Source organism: Pyrus communis, chromosome 3 (assembly GCF_963583255.1).
Source record: "Pyrus communis chromosome 3, drPyrComm1.1, whole genome shotgun sequence".
NCBI classification, from domain to species: domain Eukaryota; kingdom Viridiplantae; phylum Streptophyta; class Magnoliopsida; order Rosales; family Rosaceae; genus Pyrus; species Pyrus communis.
Window position 1 is genome coordinate 7,304,553 of NC_084805.1, and position 22,333 is coordinate 7,326,885.

Here is a 22,333-nt window from a genome sequence, read left to right on the forward strand (position 1 = left end):
GATCATGCAAATCTCAAGGACCATTTTGTATAATAACCCTAAATTATTTATGTCATTGCCATGATTAAATTAATGTTTATAACAAATACCTTATTGTTGGGAAATGATGAAATAATCCTACGAGATGCACATGTAAACTTACTATAGGAGATGCCTTGATTATATTTATGGTTATGAATAGTACGATGTTGATTGCAATTGTTGAATGGTTGTGGCATGAATGTATTTATGTAGTCTGCTCATCATTGCTGCACCTCGGTGTTAGTGCTTGCCTAGGGCCAGGGCCAGTCTTTCACATGTATGTTCACATCCACACCGCACGCTTGCCTTAAATCTAAGTAGGTGCCAGTCGTTCGTACAGGTTGCAATAGGCAACTTCGACATCTTGTCGTACATGTTACAATAGGCAACTCCGACTCGTATGTGAGCCTGAATAGTGCCAGTCTTCACGTGATTGTAGCATTAGAGCGTATATTATGATTACACCCAGTCTTGTCATATAGGTTGCATTAGGCAACTCCAACTTGTGTGCTAGCATAGATTGATGAGCATCAGTCCAGTCGTACATGTTGCATTAGGCAACTTCGACTTGTGTACTAGCATAGATTGATGAGCATCTGATTTTATTATGCTACTGTTGAGATATTGTGATTGGCATATTTTTGGATTTAGTGTTGATTTACATTTGATTTCATACTTATACGTAGTATGATTTTCTGGAAACTATACTTGTTTTACAGCAAGGGGTTACAATGTTTTCATAAATGTTTTTATAAAACTTTATTTTTAGACCCACTCACCCTTATTATTTGCCCCTCCAGGTTTTAATAGCCGATCTTTCTTATTGACGAGTATTCTTGGCAAATCTCAGTATAGGTGGCTACCTATGATGGTATAATCCTTATCCTACCTTACTGTACCTTACTATGGGTTCATTTTCGCTCACTAGCGCACTCTTATATTTAGGCACTTTTAGGTTTAAATTTATTCACATTTTCGACATCACTACACTTTATGACTTCGTCACCTTCGAAGTGTTGGCCAGCACAGCTCGATTCGGAGTCTTAGTGGATATTCTGGGTCAGGATGTGTCATACACTATGGCTATTGTAGTTTAAAAAATTAAAATCATCAAAATAACTTTTTTCTTAACGTGTCGGAACAAATTACCCGCATGTTCTTGTATAAAGCTGTTAAGGACCCATTATTAACGGGTTCTTATCGTGTGACCAGATAACGACCTGATTAGTTATCATGTCGACCCGAAACCTGTTATTTTCGTGTCATTTATATATCATGTTAACGGGTCGTGTAAGAAATTACCAAGTCTAATAATATGTAGCATTGATTGTTACGTGTATTTCATCTGTTATATTTGACTTTCACAATTATTAACTCTTTTAGTTTCATATGTAGGGGCAAATGTGTCTTTTTATTAATTAACAATCATAAAAGGCTATATGGACATGAAGTTTTTACTTTTAAACTTTTAGAACCACAATTAAAAAACGAAATAAGAAAATTACAAGATTGATATTATCTGACTGGCTACCTTCAGGTATATCCCACTTTCCCACCTCAAAAGGGATTAGGATCCTATCCCAATCCTCTTTGTGGGGATCCGTAGGATCAATCAATCGTGTCTGTTCATCGTACATCGTGCGGTTGGAAATTATTTTGAATTTTTTAAATTTAAAATTGAACAGAAATAGTATCTAACAAAAACTGGCCGCACGATGTATAATGAACAAACACGATTGGTTGATCATTCAGATCCCCACAAAGAGGATCCTTATCCCCTTAAGAGGGCCAAGAGTTCAAAACCAAGATTCGAAAAATCACAAAGTACCTCACTGCACCTACATTAGAATAACTAATTATTATGCAAACATTGAATTTGATTTGATTTTAGAAGAACGTTGGTGGTCGGGGATGGTTGGGGTAAAGAAAAGAAAAAAGAATGGAATGACCTTTTTACCTCTACTTGTGGATGAGATTTTGATAAAAAATTTCAATTTGTACTATGATTAATAACGAACTTCACCACAGGGTTAAAATTAATAGTTTTCCACCACATGAGTCAATTTAAAAGTAATGTCTCGCCACAAAGATCACGAAAAATATTTGACCTAAAATTAATAATTTCAAACAAAAGAATGAAACCCCAAAATCTTGATGAATGTGACGTGGGAAAACTATTAGTTATATTTTTGTGTACATAGAATACCACCACGAAGTTTGTTTTTTGGCTTATTATATTAACACCCCACAAATTGTTTAATAAACCCCACATATTTAATACATCCCACATTTGCTTTTTCAATGAAAATTTATCTTAATACACCCCACATACTTCCCCATAATACCCTAACACCTCACATTCTGAATATACACCTTACATTTTCTTCATGCATCCCATATTTTCTATACACCCCACATTTCTCACATCTTATAAAGCTTTTAATTTGGACAAAAAATGCTGATTGAAATTTTGACAAAAGATGCCACCTAGGATTTAAAGCATGTGTAGGTTGTTTTCAATTCCACCATTAAAACTCATGTCGTTTGTTTTTAGTATTTGGTGGTAATTGTAGGTGTTTAATTCTTTATGTAATCCCTGTGATCCCTAAAAGATGAAATATGAACATAGAAGCTTGAATAACACATCAAAAACAAGATTAAACAATTATCGATGTTGTCAAAATCACTAAAATAATAAAAAATATGAAGTCTTACCTCATATAAAGCTTCCGAAACATCAATTTTGTGTTTCATTCGTCAAAAATAATTTCTCAATCAACATGTTTGTAGTTTCATTGGTTAGGGTTTTGTTCAACATTGGAGGGTCAAAGAGATTTTGATAGTTGAAGAAGATAAATAATACGTTAAAAGTGATTTGTGGTGCATTTAGAAAATTTTTATTTTTTTTTAAACCTAATAAGGTCAAAATTGTCATTGCATAGTAGGGTAAATAAATTATTTAATATTAAATTTTAATGTGAAATGTATTTCACATTTTGTGGAATGCTAATATAAAAGGCCTTGTTTATCTGTTAATATACCTCTAATAAAATATGTCAACTATGTCATCTACGTATATTATAACTTTATAAATATCAAATGGTAATATTACACGGCGTGTTCCCGAAACAAACAAAATTTCTCTGAAACTAGCACCATGATCACCCAAATCTTAAATGGAGGATTGTAATAATTTTCTTAACGGCCTCAACCTAACTTCACCCTCGAGGCCAAAAGATGGAAAAAAAAAAAAAAAAAAAAAAAAAAATCAGAACTTCACCCTCATTGGCCTCAACCATTTGGCAATGCATCAATAATTAACATTTTTTAATTCTGGTTTGGAATTATTGATTAATATTGGTCCCCTGGAGCGTGATCTCACTGGACCTCAACTTTGATTGATACCGGATCACTAGACACCGTTCAGTTATAAAGAAAATCTTGTCCTATATTTTAGACAAAGATCATGTGAGGCGTGGGGAGCTTGTGATGGCCAGAATTAGGAGGACTAACTTGTTAGAAGATACTGTCATCTTATAGCTATCCTTATGAACCCAAGATGCAATACCAGTTTATAAAAAATAAAAATAAAAGTTAGCTTCCTCTTCTTTATTCAGAATATCCATCTCTTATATTTGAATTGAAAACTTTCTCCAGTAAAACGGATACTAAGTATTGAATCAAATTGTTATCGTTGTCAAGGTTTATGAATTACGGAATATCTTTCGTTCCGGTAGCATCGTGACTAGAGAGTTTACTGCAGAAATTTTTTTAATTAAACATTGATCTCATTTAAGCATCAATTTGCTTCCCTATCTATCAATCTTTGATTGTACAAAGTTTGATTTGTGCTCATTCTTAATCTCACTTATTGCCACAGAATATGATACATAAGCCACTTGTCACATTATCGATGATCAAAATTTCAGAAAACCCAAGTGTTGCTAACTTTATTAGTGTTCTGAAACTAGACGCATACCTTCAATTCTCTGAGTTAAGTCATTTCAAAGAATAAAATTATTTGCATACAGAAAAAGAAACTTGTCATTTTTCGCACTCAATGTTCGACGATCACAATCACCAATATAGCATTGGCGCATGCGATCTGCATAAAATGTTTGTTGTTAAACAAAATAAATCATAGTTTATATCAAATCGAAAAGATAGTGTGTATAAGCCATGATTAGATTCAAGAATTTAAATCAGTCCACATAAAAATCCAACTAAAATACCAATTAGTTAATTTAGTTTAGGATAAATCAAAGAAATTGGATGATAAAAGAAATGTCAGGTCGATTCAGATAGGCAAGAAGCAACCAAATTCCATCAACCTCGGAACCCAGAAAGAAGAAAGGATTATGGACCACCTATTTTATGAGGTAGAAATAAAATCCTGCTATTTTTTTTTTTTCAATCCTCCCTACCCAATTATTGGAGTTTTGTCTGTTCAATAATATTGTTTTCGTATGTACCCAAAATTAACCAATTTGTCATCGTTATATTATTGTTTCCTTTTCGTTTCGAAATTTATTAAAAATATTATTTTTACTATAATTTTCATATTACATTTGTATCATCTTTCTAATAGAGAATAGAGATGAGATCTACATGTGTTAGTAATCCTACCTCAATTAGAAAGATGATATAGATATGATAAAAATATATATATAATAAATGTTACATTACTCTTTTTACTAGCTTAAAGTTGTTCAACTCTTTTGATTTATTAGTTATATTTACCATTTCAACTATTGAATCATGAATATGTTACGTACATCCACTATGACCTTTGTTTTCGTCAAATCGTACACAATCATATGCATATAACAAGTACAAAAGTGTGAATGATAATTTTCAATAAGAAATGTTATTTAGTCTCAATAAACATGTTATAGTTTTTCTTTGGGTCTCAATGCCACTACTCCAAATCAAAATTAAGTTAATACTAATTCTAACGATTATTCATTCTGTTATTAAGAAGCTTACACCTGACACACTCCGACTCAAAATGTCCACAAGGACTTCGAATCGAGCTGTGTTGACCGACACCTGGAAGGTGTTGAAGTCATAAAATGTGATGATGTAGAAAAATATGAATAAATTTGAACCTAAGAGTGCCTAATTACCAAAGTGCGCTGGTGAGCGGGAATGAACTCACTTCACATGTGACGTTGATTAAGAGTCATACCCTCGAAAGAAATCTCCAATACTAAGATTTTCCACGACCCTTCGTCGATAAGAAAGCTCAACTAATAAAACCTAGAGGGTGAAAACAAAACAAGGGTAAGTGGCCCAGGAAATAAAATTTTTAATAGAAGCCTTCTTAAACGTTATAACCCCTCGATGCAATACCTGTATAGTTTCCAGAAAATCATATCACGTATCAATGTGAAATCAAAAGTATATCAACAGTAATTCCATAAATATACCATGACACAGCATCTTACAGTAATATGAATAATCATGTGCTCAAAAATCTATATTAGCATGCAAGTCGGAGTCACCTAATGTAACCTATACAACTGCACCTATATCTCATCAATCAATGCTAGCACATAAGTCGAAGTCACCTATAGTGACCTGTACGACTTGTCCATATCTCATCAATCAATGCTAGCACATAAGTCGGAGTCACCTATAGTGACTTGTACAACTCATCCATATCTCATTAATCAATGATAGCTCATAAGTCGGAGTCACTTATAGTGACCTGTACGGCTCATCCATATCTCTTCAATCAATGCTAGCTCATAAGTTGGAGTCACTTATAATGACATGTATGACTCATCCATATCTCATCAATCAAAATCCAAGTAATATGTCAACTGGATCCACCTTTTGTGGCCTGTACGGCTAAACCCATAGCTCATCACATATCCCTGCACACAAGTTGGAACCACCTCTAGTGGTCTGTACGACAGAACTGGGTGTAAATAAGTACGCACAAGTGCTACAATCACGTAAAGACTATGCGAATAATCGCGAGTCACCTACGAGTCGGAGCCACCTGTAGTGGTCTATACGATAAGACTGTGCACCTACCTTGGATCCAAGGTAAGCATAAGGTGCGGGAGGTGAACATTACGTGAAAGATTGTGCCCTGGCCACGGGCGGGAGCACTAACAGCGGGGTGTAGGTTTATGAGCTCTAACTGCATCTATTATAACATGTACGACTCATGGGTGACCTGTACGACAATGTCAGAATTGCCTATTATTGCAACCTGTACGACAGTGTCAGAATTGCCTAGTATTGCAATCTGTATGACAAGGTCGGAGCTGCCTAAAGTATAAATATAGTCATGCCATAACTCGATCACTTCAAATAACACCATAAACTTAACTGAACTTACATGTGCATCTTGCGTTCCTCTTTGCACTTCAAAGCATTCACAGTAATTCCTTACAGGTAGTATACATATGGATATGTCATGATGCAATCTAATAATCAACCATGTCATAGCATTTATCAATATATACATATATATATATATATATATATGTGTGTGTGTATATATATATATAAGATGGCGAAATATGCATAATCTGTAACACCTCACTCCCGAACTATTTATTTCAGGAATAATTATCGGGAACAAGTCCAACTAAATATTAGTTTAATTAACCATCATTATTTATGATTCTTTAATTCAATCTCTAAATTCCTCACACATTGATTTATGACCAACATTTAACCACCAAAATCATAAGGTTAAATCTCACATTTTCACCAATTTCATTCACATTGCTCAATTCCCAAACCAGGCTTTTGTCTCGATTATTTAATCTCATTTATTGTATGGCTGCATCTAACGTCTCGTTAGACTGCCTACGTACCCTAAATAGGGATCAAGCCAATCATAGTTCACATCAATTATTTGTAGGTAACATGCATAAATCAACTTAAACACGTGTGTGGAATTATCAATCATATGTATATATACGATAGAAAGGAAATGACCCACTCACCTGAGGTTCGCGCTATGACTCCCTAGCATGCACATCAAGACATCACGAACCAATGTCGCCTGCGACCAAGGTTAATTTAGCCGGGAAAAGCCCCAATTTAACACGAACCAATCGAACCCTATAATTTGGGTGTCTTCAATTCGGCTCTATAGCAACTCTGATGGCCCTAAACTTGTTTGGGCTTTGTTCCTGAGCTTCAGATGAGTACTTTGGTGGTGGTAATTTAAGGGTTTTGTTTCAGAATTTGAGGAATGGCCACCACGAACCTTAGCCCCACCATCGGCCCTTTGATGAATTTACACCCAAATTCCTTCAAATTTTAGGTGGATATGGAATAAGGGAAGGCTAGATGATGACTGGGAGTAGTAAATCGGTCCAAATCGTCGGAAAAATGGTAGAAACATGATGGAAATAGCTGGTATACGGGTCGGGTCCGTGGGTTTTACAGGTCAAGGGGAACAGGTCCGGTTCCCCCCTTCTTTTCCTCCATTCCCTCATTGGGCCATCCTCTCTCCCGGTCCCTCATGTGCTCTCTTCCTCCCTTTTCTTTCGCCGCCATCACGCAGCCCCTTCTTCTCTCTTCCTTATTTATTTTTTTTTTCCTTTCTTTTTCTCTTAAAATTGATTGGTTACCACTCCAACATGATACACCTCGACCTGGAATGCCCACTAGGACCCCGAATCGAGGCATGCTGGCTGATACTTGGAAGGTGATGAAGCCATAAAGTGTGATAATGTATAAAATGTGAATAAATTAAAATCTAAAAGTGCCTACGTACACGAGTGCTTGGTGAGCGGGTCTGGACCCATTTCACGCGTGATACAGAGCATAAGTATAGTACAGTAAAGTAAGATAATGATTATACCATCATAAGAAGACATCTGTACTGAAGAGTGCCATGAATCCTTGTCGATACGGAACTCTGCTGCTAGAACCTGAAGGGGTGCAAAAATAGAAAATGTGAGTGAGTGAAACAAAACTTTTCAAACCAATTTCAATTACCAAAGGCAGTAGCCCCTCGCCGTAACACCTGTATAATTTCCCAGAAATACCAGGCGTGACTATAACTCAAAACCATAACCAAAATAACAATCTCATAGTTATGCCGTGTCAAATATCTCAACAAGAATAAGTAACCCAGGTGAAATAAATCAATATGAAATGGTATGTCAACCAGATCCACCTATTATGGCATGTACAGCTAAACCAATAGCTTATCAACATGTTAGTCGGAGTCACCTTACGTGACTTATACGGTTGAATCAATAGCTCATCAACATGTTAGCCGGAGTCACCTCACATGACTTGTACAGTTGAATCAATAGCTCATCAATCAATGCTAGCACATAAGTCGAAGTCACCTATAGTGACCTGTACGACTTATCCATATCTCATCAATCAATGCTAGCACATAAGTCGGAGTCACCTATAGTGACATGTACGACTTATCCATGTCTCATCAATCAATGCTAGCACATAAGTCGTAGTCACCTATAATGACCTGTACGACTTATCTATATCTTATCAATCAATGCTAGCACATAAGTCAGAGTCACTTTTAGTGACCTGTACGACTAAATCAAAAGCTCATCAAATATCCCTGCACATGAGTTGGAACCACTTCTAGTGGTCTGTACGACAGAACTGGGTGTAAACAAGTACGCTCAAGTGCTACGATCACGTGAAGACTATGCGAATAATCACGGGTCACCTACGAGTCGGAACCACCTATAGTGGTCTGTACGACAGGCCTGTGCACCTACCTTGAATTCAAGGTGAGCGTAAGGTGCAGAAGGTGAACATTACATGAAGGATTGTACCTTGGCCACGGGCGGGAACACTAACACCAGGGTGCAGGTTTATGAGCTCTAAATGCATCTAATACCACATGTACGACTCATAGGCAACCTGTACGACAGTGTCGGAGTTGCCTAAAACATAAATGTAAGCATGTCATAACCCCATCATTTCAAATAAAATGTAATCATAACCATGCATCTCACATTTCACAACATATACTCACCTAAACTTACCTGTGCATTCTACGTTCACCTTCACACTTCAAAGCATTCACAATAATTATGTACCGGTAATATACATATGGATATGCCATGATGCAATCTAAAACTCACCCATACCATAGCATCTTCAAGTATATATAAATATATATAATATGGCGTAAAATGCACAATCTATAACGCTTTACTCCCGAATTATTTATTTTCGAGAATAATTATCGGTGATAAGCCCAACTAGACACTAATTTAATTAACCATCATTACTTACGTTTCCTTACTTCATTTCCTTGATTCCTCGCATATTGATTTATGACCAACATTTAACCACCAAAATCATATGGTTAAATCTAACATTTTCCACCAATATCCTTCGCATTGCTCAATTCCCCAAACAAGGCTATTGTCCCAATTAATTAGTCTCGTTTATTGTATGGCTGCATCTAACCTCTCGTTAGACTGTCTACGTACCCTAAACAGGGGTCAAGCCATTCGTAGTTTGCACTAGTCCTCTAAAGCATTCACAGAAATTATATGAAATATTCAATTTATAAACGTTTGTGGAGATGTCAATCTTATATATATATATAGACACACACACACACACACATATACACACACGATAGAAGGGAAAAGACCCACTCACCTTAGGTCCACGCTACGACTCCCTCGCACGAATATCGAGACATCATGAACTGTCGTCGTCTGTGACCAATTATCAAATCACATCTCAGAGTTCTTACCGATAGAATACATAATTTACATAAAACACATCCTTACGTAATACAATCCGGAAGATCTGCATCACGAATCTACGATCCGTTACTTCAAAGATCTACATTATGTTTCTAGAACAATGTCCTAAGGTTTCATTACGATCCAACGGTCGGATCTCTGCCAATTGCTAAAACCAAGTGACGGTCAACATTTTATTTTATGAACTTACAAATTCAATTCGGGAAGATCTGTACATAGGATTCCCGATCCGTAAGTTTCTATGGTCCTCAAATATTACGTATTATAACGTATTAAAGTTTGGTGACGATCCAACGGTCGGATTGTCGATTCATATAATGACCTTTTAACGTATTGTAGAGAATTTAGGTCCCAGTGATCAATCTACATCATACGATCCTCAGGACTGAACTCCAGGCATCTAATTTATCCTAAACATAGCATTAACGGTCCTCTGGCCATGCACTGTCGTGAGTGGCGGTCTGCCACCCTTACTTGCCGGAAAATTCAACTATTTCTAAAAATTCTCATAAATTACAAAAAACGAAGATCTCAATGAGAGGAACAACTTTCATACCTGCCACGAAGTCCAAAAGTGGACAGAAGATGGTCAATTTTGCCCACGAAGCCAACGGATACCTAAAGCTTCACAATGTCGATTCGTCGTCTACGGTGGTCCAACGGGGTCAAGGTTGGTTGGGTTTTTCTCCTGGGATGATGGGCTACAAAGCCCAGGTGGTGGCATCGGCCATCGCTTTGCCGTTTTGCCAGAAAAATAAAAAAGGGTAGCTGGAGCACTGTGAGAACCGTCAACTTTCGTGGCCTCAAACCGCCACATACAGAGGTTAATCAAGGTGGTTCTTGGGTGGATTTTGTAGAGGGGAATGAAAGCTTCAACATGGCGGTGGTGGCGTCGAGAAATTCAACCGGAGTTGGCCGAAATTGGCCTTGGAAGTTGGGTGGTCGCTGTGGTGGCGTGCACAGGAAAGCTGGGAGTTTTCTTCCCCTTTTTTTTTTTTTTTTTTTTCTCTTCTGATTTCTGATTGGGCTGCTGCCCTTTTTCTACCTTTTATCTAAAGGAAAACTAATGAAAAGGGCTTGAAAACTTTGAGTTTTTATACTAATGACAAAATAAAGGGTAAAGTGAATAGTACCATAATTGACTTTTTAGTGTAAAAATGTGATTTTTCGTTACAATGAACAATACTGTAGGCTTTTTGTTAAAAGTCCCTTTATCTAATTGGTCCTCCTTAACCAATTAACTAACTTTAAATAACCAACTTCAAACGTTCGTAACTATACCGTTATAATTTGGACTCGCAAACGACTTTCGCCTAAGTGTTCGTACCACCGAGTACTACTTAAATACGCTAAAAGAAGAAGTCATACATTTCTCTAAATGATGGTTAACAGAAGTCAAAGTCCTTGCCTCTAGGACATTTTCGTCAATTCCTTTGATTAAAATAAATAAAAACGTAAAATTAAAGACGGGTTGTCACACCTCAATTAATTAAGAATATTTTCTTTTTGCATGAAATCTTGAGTTCAAATTCTCACGCTTCAATGTCACTCATATAAAAATTAATAACCGTTGTTATGGGTTGATTGTAAAAGCTTAACTTCTGGTTTGACTTATGAGGCTAGGCGAGGGGACAAATGGCCTCCCAAAATATAGCTAGCTAGGGACTAGAATCCAAAATTTGTTTATTTTATACTTACTGTTTTATCAACTTGGTGATGGTTATCCAAGACTTACACAAAACCTATTTTAAAGAATTGAACATTTATGTATGGCTTTTTAGCTAAAATGGTTATTAAGATTTGTATAACTCTTCACTTTAGTTCTTGAGATTTGAAATCAATAGAAGTGGTTATTGAGATTAGGCCTGGCAATTCCTGACACGACCCGATAACCCGACACGACACGACACGAAATTAACAGGTGTTCGGGTCGACACGATAACGAATCGGGTCGTTATCGGGTAACCCGATAAGCACCTGTTAAGATAACGGGTTGATTCGGGTATACATGTGGGTAACACGATACACGATAAGCAGAATATTATTTTTATAATTTTATAACCCTAAAAAAATACTGTAATAATTATATACATTAATTTAACAATTTTATACCCCTAAAAACTATAATAAATAAATAAAATATATATATATATATATATATATATATATTAAATTAACTATAAAGTCTATAATAATTATAATAATTATATATACTATAATAATTATACCCCCAAAATATTAACTATCTATAATAATTATATAATTATATATATATATATATTAAATTTTGAATTAAATTTTATAAAAATTATAATAATTATTAATTAATATGCATGATGCATGATGCATCCATTGATTTGATTCCATTCCATTCCTGCCGCCCTTTTTGAAGAAAAATGGAAAATGAAAATGATAAGAAAAATTGAAAATGAAACAAAAAAGTGAGGGAATTAGGGAAAGATGCTAGAGGGAAAAGTAAAAATTATTAGAAAAGTTGAAAAGGAAACAAAAAGGAGAGGGGAAAATGAAAATTAATAGAAGTGGTGAGAAATTTTTTTTTCTTTTTTTAAGTTATTAACTTTTTATTACACGTATGACATATCTCACCATTTTTATAATGACACACGTGATGTACTACTTCGTGTACCAGTCAATTATACATACAAAATAAATAGATTTAAATCTACTTAATAAATAAATATATATATATATATGTGTGCCTATATATATATATATATATATATATATATATATATATATATATGTATGTGTGTGTGTGTGTGTGTGTGTGTGTGTGTGTGTGTGTATCTATATACGCCATTGGAACTTGATGGGGTACGAATTCTCCGAAACTAATTTGAACGATCCCAGCCGTCAAACTTGTTTGTATATTGACACACCCCGACCGAGATCGGAGCGTGCTGGCCGTCACACGAAGGTGACGTAGCCATGTGCACGTGCGGAAGCCAATAAAGTAATAATATAAAAGTACGAATAATAAAAAAACTAGCACACAAAGTACTAAACAAGTGCTAGCGTATGTGAAAGACAATTTCAGAGCAGGTCTACAGCAGTCCAAAAGAAAGTTGCGACATAAGTACACCCAAAGGTGACCCTACGCTGGTGAGTATCTGTCAGAAAAGCCGGGAGAAATCCTCTGGGAAAACCACCGAAACTGCTGATCAACTAGAACCTGGAGGGGCGCAAAACAAAAGTGTGAGTGGGCAAAAACAAAGCTTTCGAAAACCATTTATAAAATACTTTCTAACCCCTCGCCGTAAAACCTGTATACTTCCCAGAAAATAAACATATAACTGTATGTACAAATATGCCAAACATGCTCAAGATATGCCATGCCAAAGCCTCATAATGAATGTAAGTGCCCAGGTATAAATCATATCAATATCATAACCTCTGACAGCCGGAGTCACCTAACGTGACCTGTACGGCTGCATCTAGAGCTCAAATCTCAACTCAATAACTGAACCTGCCCACGAGTCGGAACCACTCAAAGTGGTCTGTACGACAGGCCTGGGTGTAACATATATATACGCTCTAGTGCTACGATCACGTGAAGGTTGTGCGAATCATCGCGGGTCACCTACGAGTCGGAACCACCTAATGTGGTCTGTACGACAGGCCTATGCACCTAACTTGGATCCAAGCTGAGCGTGTGGTGCGGGAGGTGAACATCACGTGAAGGACTGTGCCCTACTCTGGGCGGGAGCACTAACACCGGGGGTGCAGGTTATGAGCTCTCTAATCATCTCAAACCACTACTGAACTGTAAACATGCATACCTCTTACCTGGCACTTACCTGTGCGTCCACGGCACCCAATACGCATATATAAATGTATGCCACTACTAATGCATGTGATGATGCATAAACGATAATAATAAAGTGCATGACATAACATACATAATCCTTTTAATCAATTTCTGGGAATATAATTGTATATAGGTATATACGGAAAACAAAAGCCCACTCACTGGTAAGTGGAAGGGTCGTAGCCCCCCTGCCTCGAGTGCGAACGCTCGTCCTCGGGGTACGTGTCACCTATATGCGAAATAACTATAAAAACGTTAGTTTTAAAGCACATAACCAACTTCTCGTAATAACTTCTCATACATTGCTCAAAATGGACAATTGAATATACCAACGTGCTCTACACAACCTCAGGATCACAACCATATTTTTAGAATAATTTTCCTCCGCCGCACGCGCCCCCACGCGCCGGCCAAGGCACGGACCTACGCGCCCCCACGCGCGGCCACGTGCCATGCACACTGACGGTGTCAACTGACGCCGTCAGGAATATTCCGTTAAGATTTCGGAATATTCCGTTAAACTTAACCGGATACCGTTACTGCCGTTAGGAATATTTCGGAATTTTAACGGAATATTCCTGTTTCTTCTCCGGCCTACCCTCGCCGGACTCCGGTCACCGGAAAACTGGGAAAAATATAAACTCACTAATCTCCTTCGTTTTTCATCCATTTTTCACGTACCTTATACCAAAATGAAGCCCTAAACATAATCTACCACGTTGGACTAGTTTTAGGGCCTAAAAACAACGGAATCAAACTTTCCAAAATATGAAAATTTGGCCAAACTTACAGTTCGTGGTTCCGACGTCCAAATCCGTCCAACGATGCACTCCCAAGCTCCTTGGGACCTCACCAACACATCTACAAGCTTCAAAAGTCCAAAAACTAACTAGATTAAGTTTGCATGAACAGTACCCAAGTCGGACCACTTCGAATCGACGTGAAAATGTTGGTTTTCTTACCTGAAAATAGTATGGACGTGCTCGCCTCGACCTCACGAGTTCAATGGTATGCTTCGTTCCCTTGATCTGCAAGGTTTGGTATGGTTATGTGTGTGTCCGTACAGTTTCAATGGAGAAGGGAGGAAGGGAGCACGGGAGAGACAGAGAGAGAAGACAGAAGGAGAGAGAGAGAGACAGTGTCTGTGTGTGGGAGTGTGTGTGGTCCAACACATGCCACACCACACAAAACAACCCATAACGTGACAAAAACGAACTAGGGGCAAAGTCGTAATTTCACACGTGCATTTCGATATTTCCGGGACGGGATGTCACAACCTTCCCACCTTAAAAGAATTTCGTCCCGAAATTCAAAACAACCAAGTATAACCCCTAGTGGTCAAAGAACAATCGAGGATACAAATCCCTCATCCGATCTTCTGTCTCCCAAGTAGCTTCCTCGACTGAATGATTCCTCCACAAAACTTTTACTAAGTTCACCGTCTTATTCCTCAAAACCTTCTCTTTCCAATCGATGATCGTCACTGGTTCCTCGTCATACGTCAAATCTAGGTTAATCTCTAACGGTTGAGGAGGTATCACGTGAGATGGATCAGCAATATAGTGTCGGAGCATAGACACGTGAAAAACATTATGCACTCTAGCCAACTCCGAAGGCAACTCCAACCTGTAAGCTACCTCACCAACTCGTTCTGTGACCATGTATGGTCCGATGTATCTGGGACTCAACTTCCCCTTCTTTCCAAACCGTACGACACCTCTCCACGGTGAAAGCTTCAAAAATACCCAATCTCCGACGTCATACACTCTGTCCGTAGCATGCCAATCCGCTAGACTCTTTTGCCTGTCCTGAGCTGCTTTCAGGTTAGACTTAATCACCTGAACATTCAGAGTAGTCTCCTCGACAATCTCTGGACCCACTAAAACTCTTTCTCCAACCTCTGACCAACATAACGGTGTGCGACAAGCTCTGCCATATAAAACCTCAAATGGCGCCATGCCAATGCTCGAATGAAAACTGTTGTTGTAGGCAAATTCCATCAGATCTAACCGCTGGTGCCAAGCATCACCAAACTGCAACACCGAAGCTCGCAGCATATCCTCCAAGGTCTGAATAGTTCTCTCTGACTGTCCGTCTGTCTGTGGATGATACGCCGTACTGTAAAGTAATCTCGTGCCCAAAGCTTCCTGGAAAGCCACCCAAAACTTAGATGTGAATCGTGGATCACGATCCGAGACAATACTCACTGGGACACCATGATACTTCACCACCTTCGAGATAAACAACTCCGCTAAACGGCTCAAAGAATACTTCTCTCTTACCGGAACAAAATGAGCCGACTTAGTGAGTCGATCAACGATCACCCAAATGCCGTCAAAGCCATTTTGTGTACGCGGCAACTTGTACACAAAATCCATGGTGATATTTTCCCATTTCCACTCTGGAACGGGAAGCGGCTGCAACAACCCAAACGGCTTCTTCCTCTCTGCTTTAACCTGCTGACACACAGCACACCTGCTCACATACTCGGCTATCTCCCTCTTCATACCCGGCCAATAATAAAATGGTCGAATGGTATGATACATTTTTGTAGCTCCTGGATGCATGGCATAAGCCGAGATATGTGCTTCATCGAGAATTTCTTTCTTCAACTCCACACTATTAGGCACGAACATTCTACCCTCTAGCATCAACATGTCATCCTAATCACGAACTCTGAGGTCTCGCCTCCTTCCTTGATTTCGAGCTTGGATTAGTTCCTGAGTCTCCTGATCAGCTACTTGGGCTTCAAGTACCCGATCAACAAGTATCGGCCCAACTTGAAAATTAGCAAGTAACGCCACTTCTCGATCTTCTGCTTCTAAACTCACTCCCGTAGCACGCAAGTCAGCCAAAAGAGGAACACGACTAGCGTACAACGTATTAATGTGGCCCTGCGACTTCCTGCTAAGTGCATCAGCCACTACGTTCGCACGACCAGGATGATAATCAATCGTGCAATCGTAATCGCTGAGCAACTCCAACCACCTCCGCTGACGAAGATTAAGTTCCTTCTGAGTAAAAAGATATTGGAGACTCTTGTGATCTGTAAAGATCCTGCACTTCTCTCCGTAAAGATAGTGTCTCCACAACCTCAACGCAAAGATGATAGCAGCCAACTCTAAATCATGTGTAGGGTAATTCAACTCATGAGGTTTCAACTGCCGCGAAACATAAGCAATCACCCTACCATGCTGCATCAATACACATCTCAGACCATTCAAGGAAGCATCGCTATAAACCTCGAAATCACCACTATCGTCTGGGAGTGCCAAAACAGGTGCATGAGTGAGACAATGCTTCAACTGCTGGAAACTCTGCTCACACCTATCATCCCACTCAAATTTAACATCCTTCCTCGTTAACCTCGTCAACGGCAAGGCAATCACTAGGGCTGGAAAAAAATCCCAAAAATCCCAAACCAAACCGAAAAAATCCCGATCCCAAACCAAAAAAATCCCAAACCAAAATTCCCGAAAATTTCGGTATGTCATCCCGAACCAAACCGAAATTTTCGGTATGGGATTCGGTATTACATCTCCATTTTTTCGGTATTCCCATACCGAATAGAAATAAATATTATATATATATATATATTATTTTTTAATTATAAGAGAATTATTTCAACCGTTCATTGTTTTAGATTTAATCTGTGCCGTTCATTTGTTTTTAGGTTAGATCCCATTTCAATTTTCACTTCCGTAGCTTGAAGTTGAAACGCATCCATGAGCCACCAGCTTTCCTTCACCAGAAATCAGTGAATCACCACCACCCAGCTTCACAAATCAACACCCAGCCACCGGCGCCACGCCAAAGCATCCTTCACGAACCATCTCCGACACGATTCCTTCACGAATCGTCTCCGACACGAATCGCTGGACAGAACTCTCCAGCCTTCCTTCACGATTCCTTCACGAATCGTCTCCGACACGGCGACACTTGCGAGTTGCGATCTCTCTCTCTCTCGGGCAATTTTCCCTCACAGACAGAACTCTCAATCTAGAGGCGGAGGTAAGTCTTCCTCAATGATATTTGGTTATTACTTGATTGTAGGTAAACTTAGCTCCTCTGGCTATCACGCTAATTGGATCTTCTGATGACTTTCATAAACTGCAGGTGTTAAAATATTTTTGCTTGCAACGATCTATGCTCTAATGGGATGCCCTCTTTCATATGTTCTTTGGTACAGGCCTCTCTATCGTGCAATGAGGTAATTGTTTAAAGATGGCTTTGTTTCTAGTTTCCATGTAAATAAAAGATTGTAGTTCCTCTGGAAATTACAGAGAAGCCGCAATGTTAGCATAAATTTTTTGGCACTTTAGAGAAAATAGCTTGACTGTAATATCATGGATCTTAGGGTGGGATTGTTATATGGTGCATGACATGGTGGTTGTGGTTGTGCTTCCTAAAAAACACTTTTCTTTTCTATAGGGATGGTGATGGAATGCCTTTACATGGGACCTTCATTTCTATGGAGTGCACTTAGATGGACTTTGATTTTCTTAGTGGAAGTTCTGTTTTGTTTTGAAGCATGAATCTGAGGAAGCATGTCTATTGATAATTTGACTGCCTGCGTTTTGCTTCAGGTTCCAAAATTTGGTGAACTAAAACAAGAGTATGGACGGTAATATTCTCGGAGGCATTGACAATAAGGTTGTTTCTTTGGAACCAAACCTCGTATTAGATGTTTGTTTGCTGCTATGAACTCACTTTGTAATTTTTAAGCTAGAATCCTTGAATTTCTGCTGGAAATCTTGGGAGTGGGAGTTTAGGATATGCATGATCTTTGGTGTACTGTAAATCTTCGTTGAATTAGTATAAGTCTAAACGACAAATTCCCCCTCATTCCTCTCTTCTTTCACTCACTTAACTAGCTCTGCTAGGTGACCGGAGACGGGATAGGTACAGATGAGCTCTGTGGAAGATAGGCAGGGGTAGAACTTTAAACAATGTCGGAATATCGTTTGAAGGGGAACACAATATTTTCTTATTTTCAAATTTTAGTCCAAAAGCCCAAAAACATTTCGGGATTCCCGATTTGTCCCGAAATCCCGAAATTATTTCGGGATTCCCGAAAATTTGGTTTGGGATTGGTATTGAATTTGGGATTCCCAAAAATTTCGGTTTGGGAATCGGGACAAGGGTTTCGGTATGGGATCCCATACCGAACCACCCCTAGCAATCACCGAAAAATCCTTAACGAATCTCCGATAATACCCCGCCAAACCAAGGAAACTTCTTACCTCGGTGACGGTTCGCGGTTGCTCCCAACTCTCTACCGCTGCAACCTTCTGAGGGTCAACCAAAATACCCTGAGCAGAAATGACGTGCCCCAGAAACGCTACTTGGTCTAACCAGAACTGGCACTTGCTAAACTTAGCATATAACTGGTGTTCCCTCAACCTCTTCAACACCAAAGTAAGATGTCGAACATGCTCCGCTTTGGACTTAGAATACACCAGAATATCGTCAATGAAGACAATAACAAATCTATCCAAGTAAGGCTGGAACACCCGATTCATCAAATCCATGAAGGCGGCTGGTGCATTCGTCAACCCAAATGGCATAACCAGAAACTCGTAATGACCGTAACGAGTCATGAACGCCGTCTTAGGGATATCATCCCTACTGATCATCAGCTGATAGTAACCAGACCTCAAGTCTATCTTAGAAAACACACAAGCACCTCTCAACTGATCGAACAAATCATCGATACGAGGCAATGGATAACGGTTTTTAATCGTCACCCGATTCAATTGCCTGTAGTCGATGCACAGCCTCAAAGTTCCATCCTTCTTCCTCACAAACAGAACTGGAGCGCCCCAAGGCGAAGTACTAGGCTGAATAAATCCCTTATCCACTAACTCCTGCAACTGGACTTTCAATTCCCTTAACTCCGCGGGAGCCATACGATAAGGAGTTAAAGAAATAGGATTAGTACCTGGAAGCAACTCAATAGTGAACTCCACGTCTCGATCTGGGGGTAGACCAGGTAAATCCTCGGGAAAAACATCAGGGAAATGTCTAACCACTCTCACATCCTCAACTCTGTTAGGAACAGCCTCATCTAGCACCACGTGAGCTAGGTACCCCTGACAACCTTTAGATAACAACTTTTTCGCTCGCAGCGCTGAAATAACGCCATGTCTCACCCCACTCTGCTCGCCCACGAAAGTAACCACAGGTAGTCCAGGTCGGTGAAATGTAACTACTTTCCCATAATAGTCAATGTTGGCACGGTAGAAGTGCAACCAATCCGTGCCCAGAATCACATCAAAGTCCACAATATCTAACGGGATACGATCGGCTGACAAGGCAACACCCTCTACGATCACTGGACATCCAGGGTACACACAATCTACAACACAACTCTCTCCTCTAGGCATAGTAAACTCTAAATCATACCCTAGAGGTGTGGGGCGAGGTTGCGTCACTTGAGCAAATGTATGAGAAATTACGGAATGTGTAGCTCCACAATCAATTAAGACTCTAGCAAAACAACCAAGAATGTTCAACGTACCCATAATCAAGTCTGGGTTGTTCTGAGCGTCCTGCAGAGAAATATTGTGAAGACGCCCCTGGCCCTGCTGACGTCCGCCGCGGCCTCTGCTCGCCTGAACGCCGCGTCCCTGAGCACCACGCCCCTGACTGGGCTGACCCGACTATCTCGAAGACCCTGCACTGCTAGTGGCAATCTCCCCCTGCTGATACTGTCCTCCCTGATACCACTGAGAACCACCCGCTGGAGCTGGAGGATACGGCATATAGCCGCCTGAATACTGGGGATAGCCACCCTGAGAATAGGGATCCTGAGGGTGCTGATACTGCCCCGGAGCATAAGGGACAGCATCACCCTGATAGTGGTAAGCACAACCTCGACCCGTCTGGCCGTAGCTACTAGTACCCTGGATCTGCTGGAGCGGTGCAGGTGGTGGCATAAAGGTCTGCTGCGGTTTCTGCTGCTGCTGACCCTGGGGACAATTCGCCGCTCTATGTCCCATCTGTCCACACGTGAAGCAACCACTGCTACCACGTCTACACTCGCCGAAATGCCGGTTGTTACACCTACGGCAAACTGGGGCTCTGCCTCGCCCACCATCGCCCTGCCTCTGGCCTCTAGCGCCACCAGAAAATCTACCTCCACGACCCTGTCCAGTGGCACTGAAACCACCACTCGAAGAACTAGAACTAGCTCCACCTCTCTTGAAGTTCTGAGTCTGACGGGGCCCGAGCGATGCCTGACCTTTACCTTTTTCATCTTTCTTCTGATTGCCGTCTTTCTCTTCATCAGTGTCGCTCGACATATTCTCAGAGTCCTCGATTCTCAACAGTATCTCATAGAAGTCCTGGTAAGTCTCGCTGTGGACAGTAGTCGCCATAGAACGCCACTTCTTCCTGGTGCCCAAACGGAAAAGACGAAGCATCTCCGCCGGATTACCAGCGACATCAGGATGGTAACGAGACAAGTCCGTAAACTTGCGGTAGTACTCATTCGCCGACATCTTCCGCTGTTTTAACTCGGTAAACTCTTGCTTCTTTCTATCGATGTACTCAGGGGGCACATATCTCCTCTTGAACAAATCCGTAAAAACATTCCAATCCGTCCTCTGATCTGGAGTCAACCTACGAAGCTCCTGCTCCCACCAAGCTGCAGACTCCGTATCCAGAAACCATGAGGTCGTCTCGACCCACCTCTCCATAGGAAGGTTCCCCTGATTATGCAGCACACGGAAAGTCTTCTCTACGTGTTCTAGCCAGCGCTCTGCGCCCTCATGCCCCTCACTGCCCTTAAACTTATCCAACTTCAGATTGTACATAGTCTCCAGATGAGTCATCTGGGGAGGGCGCAACACAGACTGAAGGGCTGTAGCAAAAACTTCCCCCAACTGAGTAACATCGGGGAAGCTAGACTCAGAAAAACGACGTGGTTCCCGACGAGGAGGCATAATTCTGACAGAAGACACCAAAACCATTAGAATACTCACAAGGACACAGGACTGCCAAACCTAAGCTCTGATACCAAACTGACACACCCCGACCGAGATCGGAGCGTGCTGGCCGTCACACGAAGGTGACGTAGCCATGTGCACGTGCGGAAGCCAATAAAGTAATAATATAAAAGTACGAATAATAAAAAAAAAAAAAGCATACAAAGTACTAAACAAGTGCTAGCGTAAGTGAAAGACAATTTCAGAGCAGGTATACAGCAGTCCAAAAGAAAGTTGCGACATAAGTACACCCAAAGGTGACCCTACGCTGGTGAGTATCTGTCAGAAAAGCCGGGAGAAATCCTCTGGGAAAACCACCGAAACTGCTGATCAACTAGAACCTGGAGGGGCGCAAAACAAAAGCGTAAGTGGGCAAAAACAAAGCTTTCGAAAACCATTTATAAAATACTTTCTAACCCCTCGCCGTAAAACATGTATACTTCCCAGAAAATAAACATATAACTGTATGTACAAATATGCCAAACATGCTCAAGATATGCCATGCCAAATCCTCATAATGAATGTAAGTGCCCAGGTATAAATCATATCAATATCATAACCTCTGACAGCTGGAGTCACCTAACGTGACCTGTACGGCTGCATCTAGAGCTCAAATCTCAACTCAATAACTGAACCTGCCCACGAGTCGGAACCACTCAAAGTGGTCTGTACGACAGGCCTGGGTGTAACATATATATACGCTCTAGTGCTACGATCACGTGAAGGTTGTGCGAATAATCGCGGGTCACCTACGA

The 22,333-nt window shown here is 40.0% G+C and overlaps 1 long non-coding RNA gene across 1 annotated transcript; it reads left to right on the top strand.

The window, feature by feature from the left end:
- Window positions 1-17,446: 17,446 nt before the first annotated feature.
- LOC137727486 (uncharacterized) lies at window positions 17,447-18,572 on the top strand. Its single transcript, XR_011067801.1, has 3 exons — window positions 17,447-17,601; window positions 17,707-17,800; window positions 18,177-18,572. It is a non-coding gene; the product is annotated as an uncharacterized lncRNA (long non-coding RNA).
- The last annotated feature ends 3,761 nt before the right edge of the window (window positions 18,573-22,333 follow it).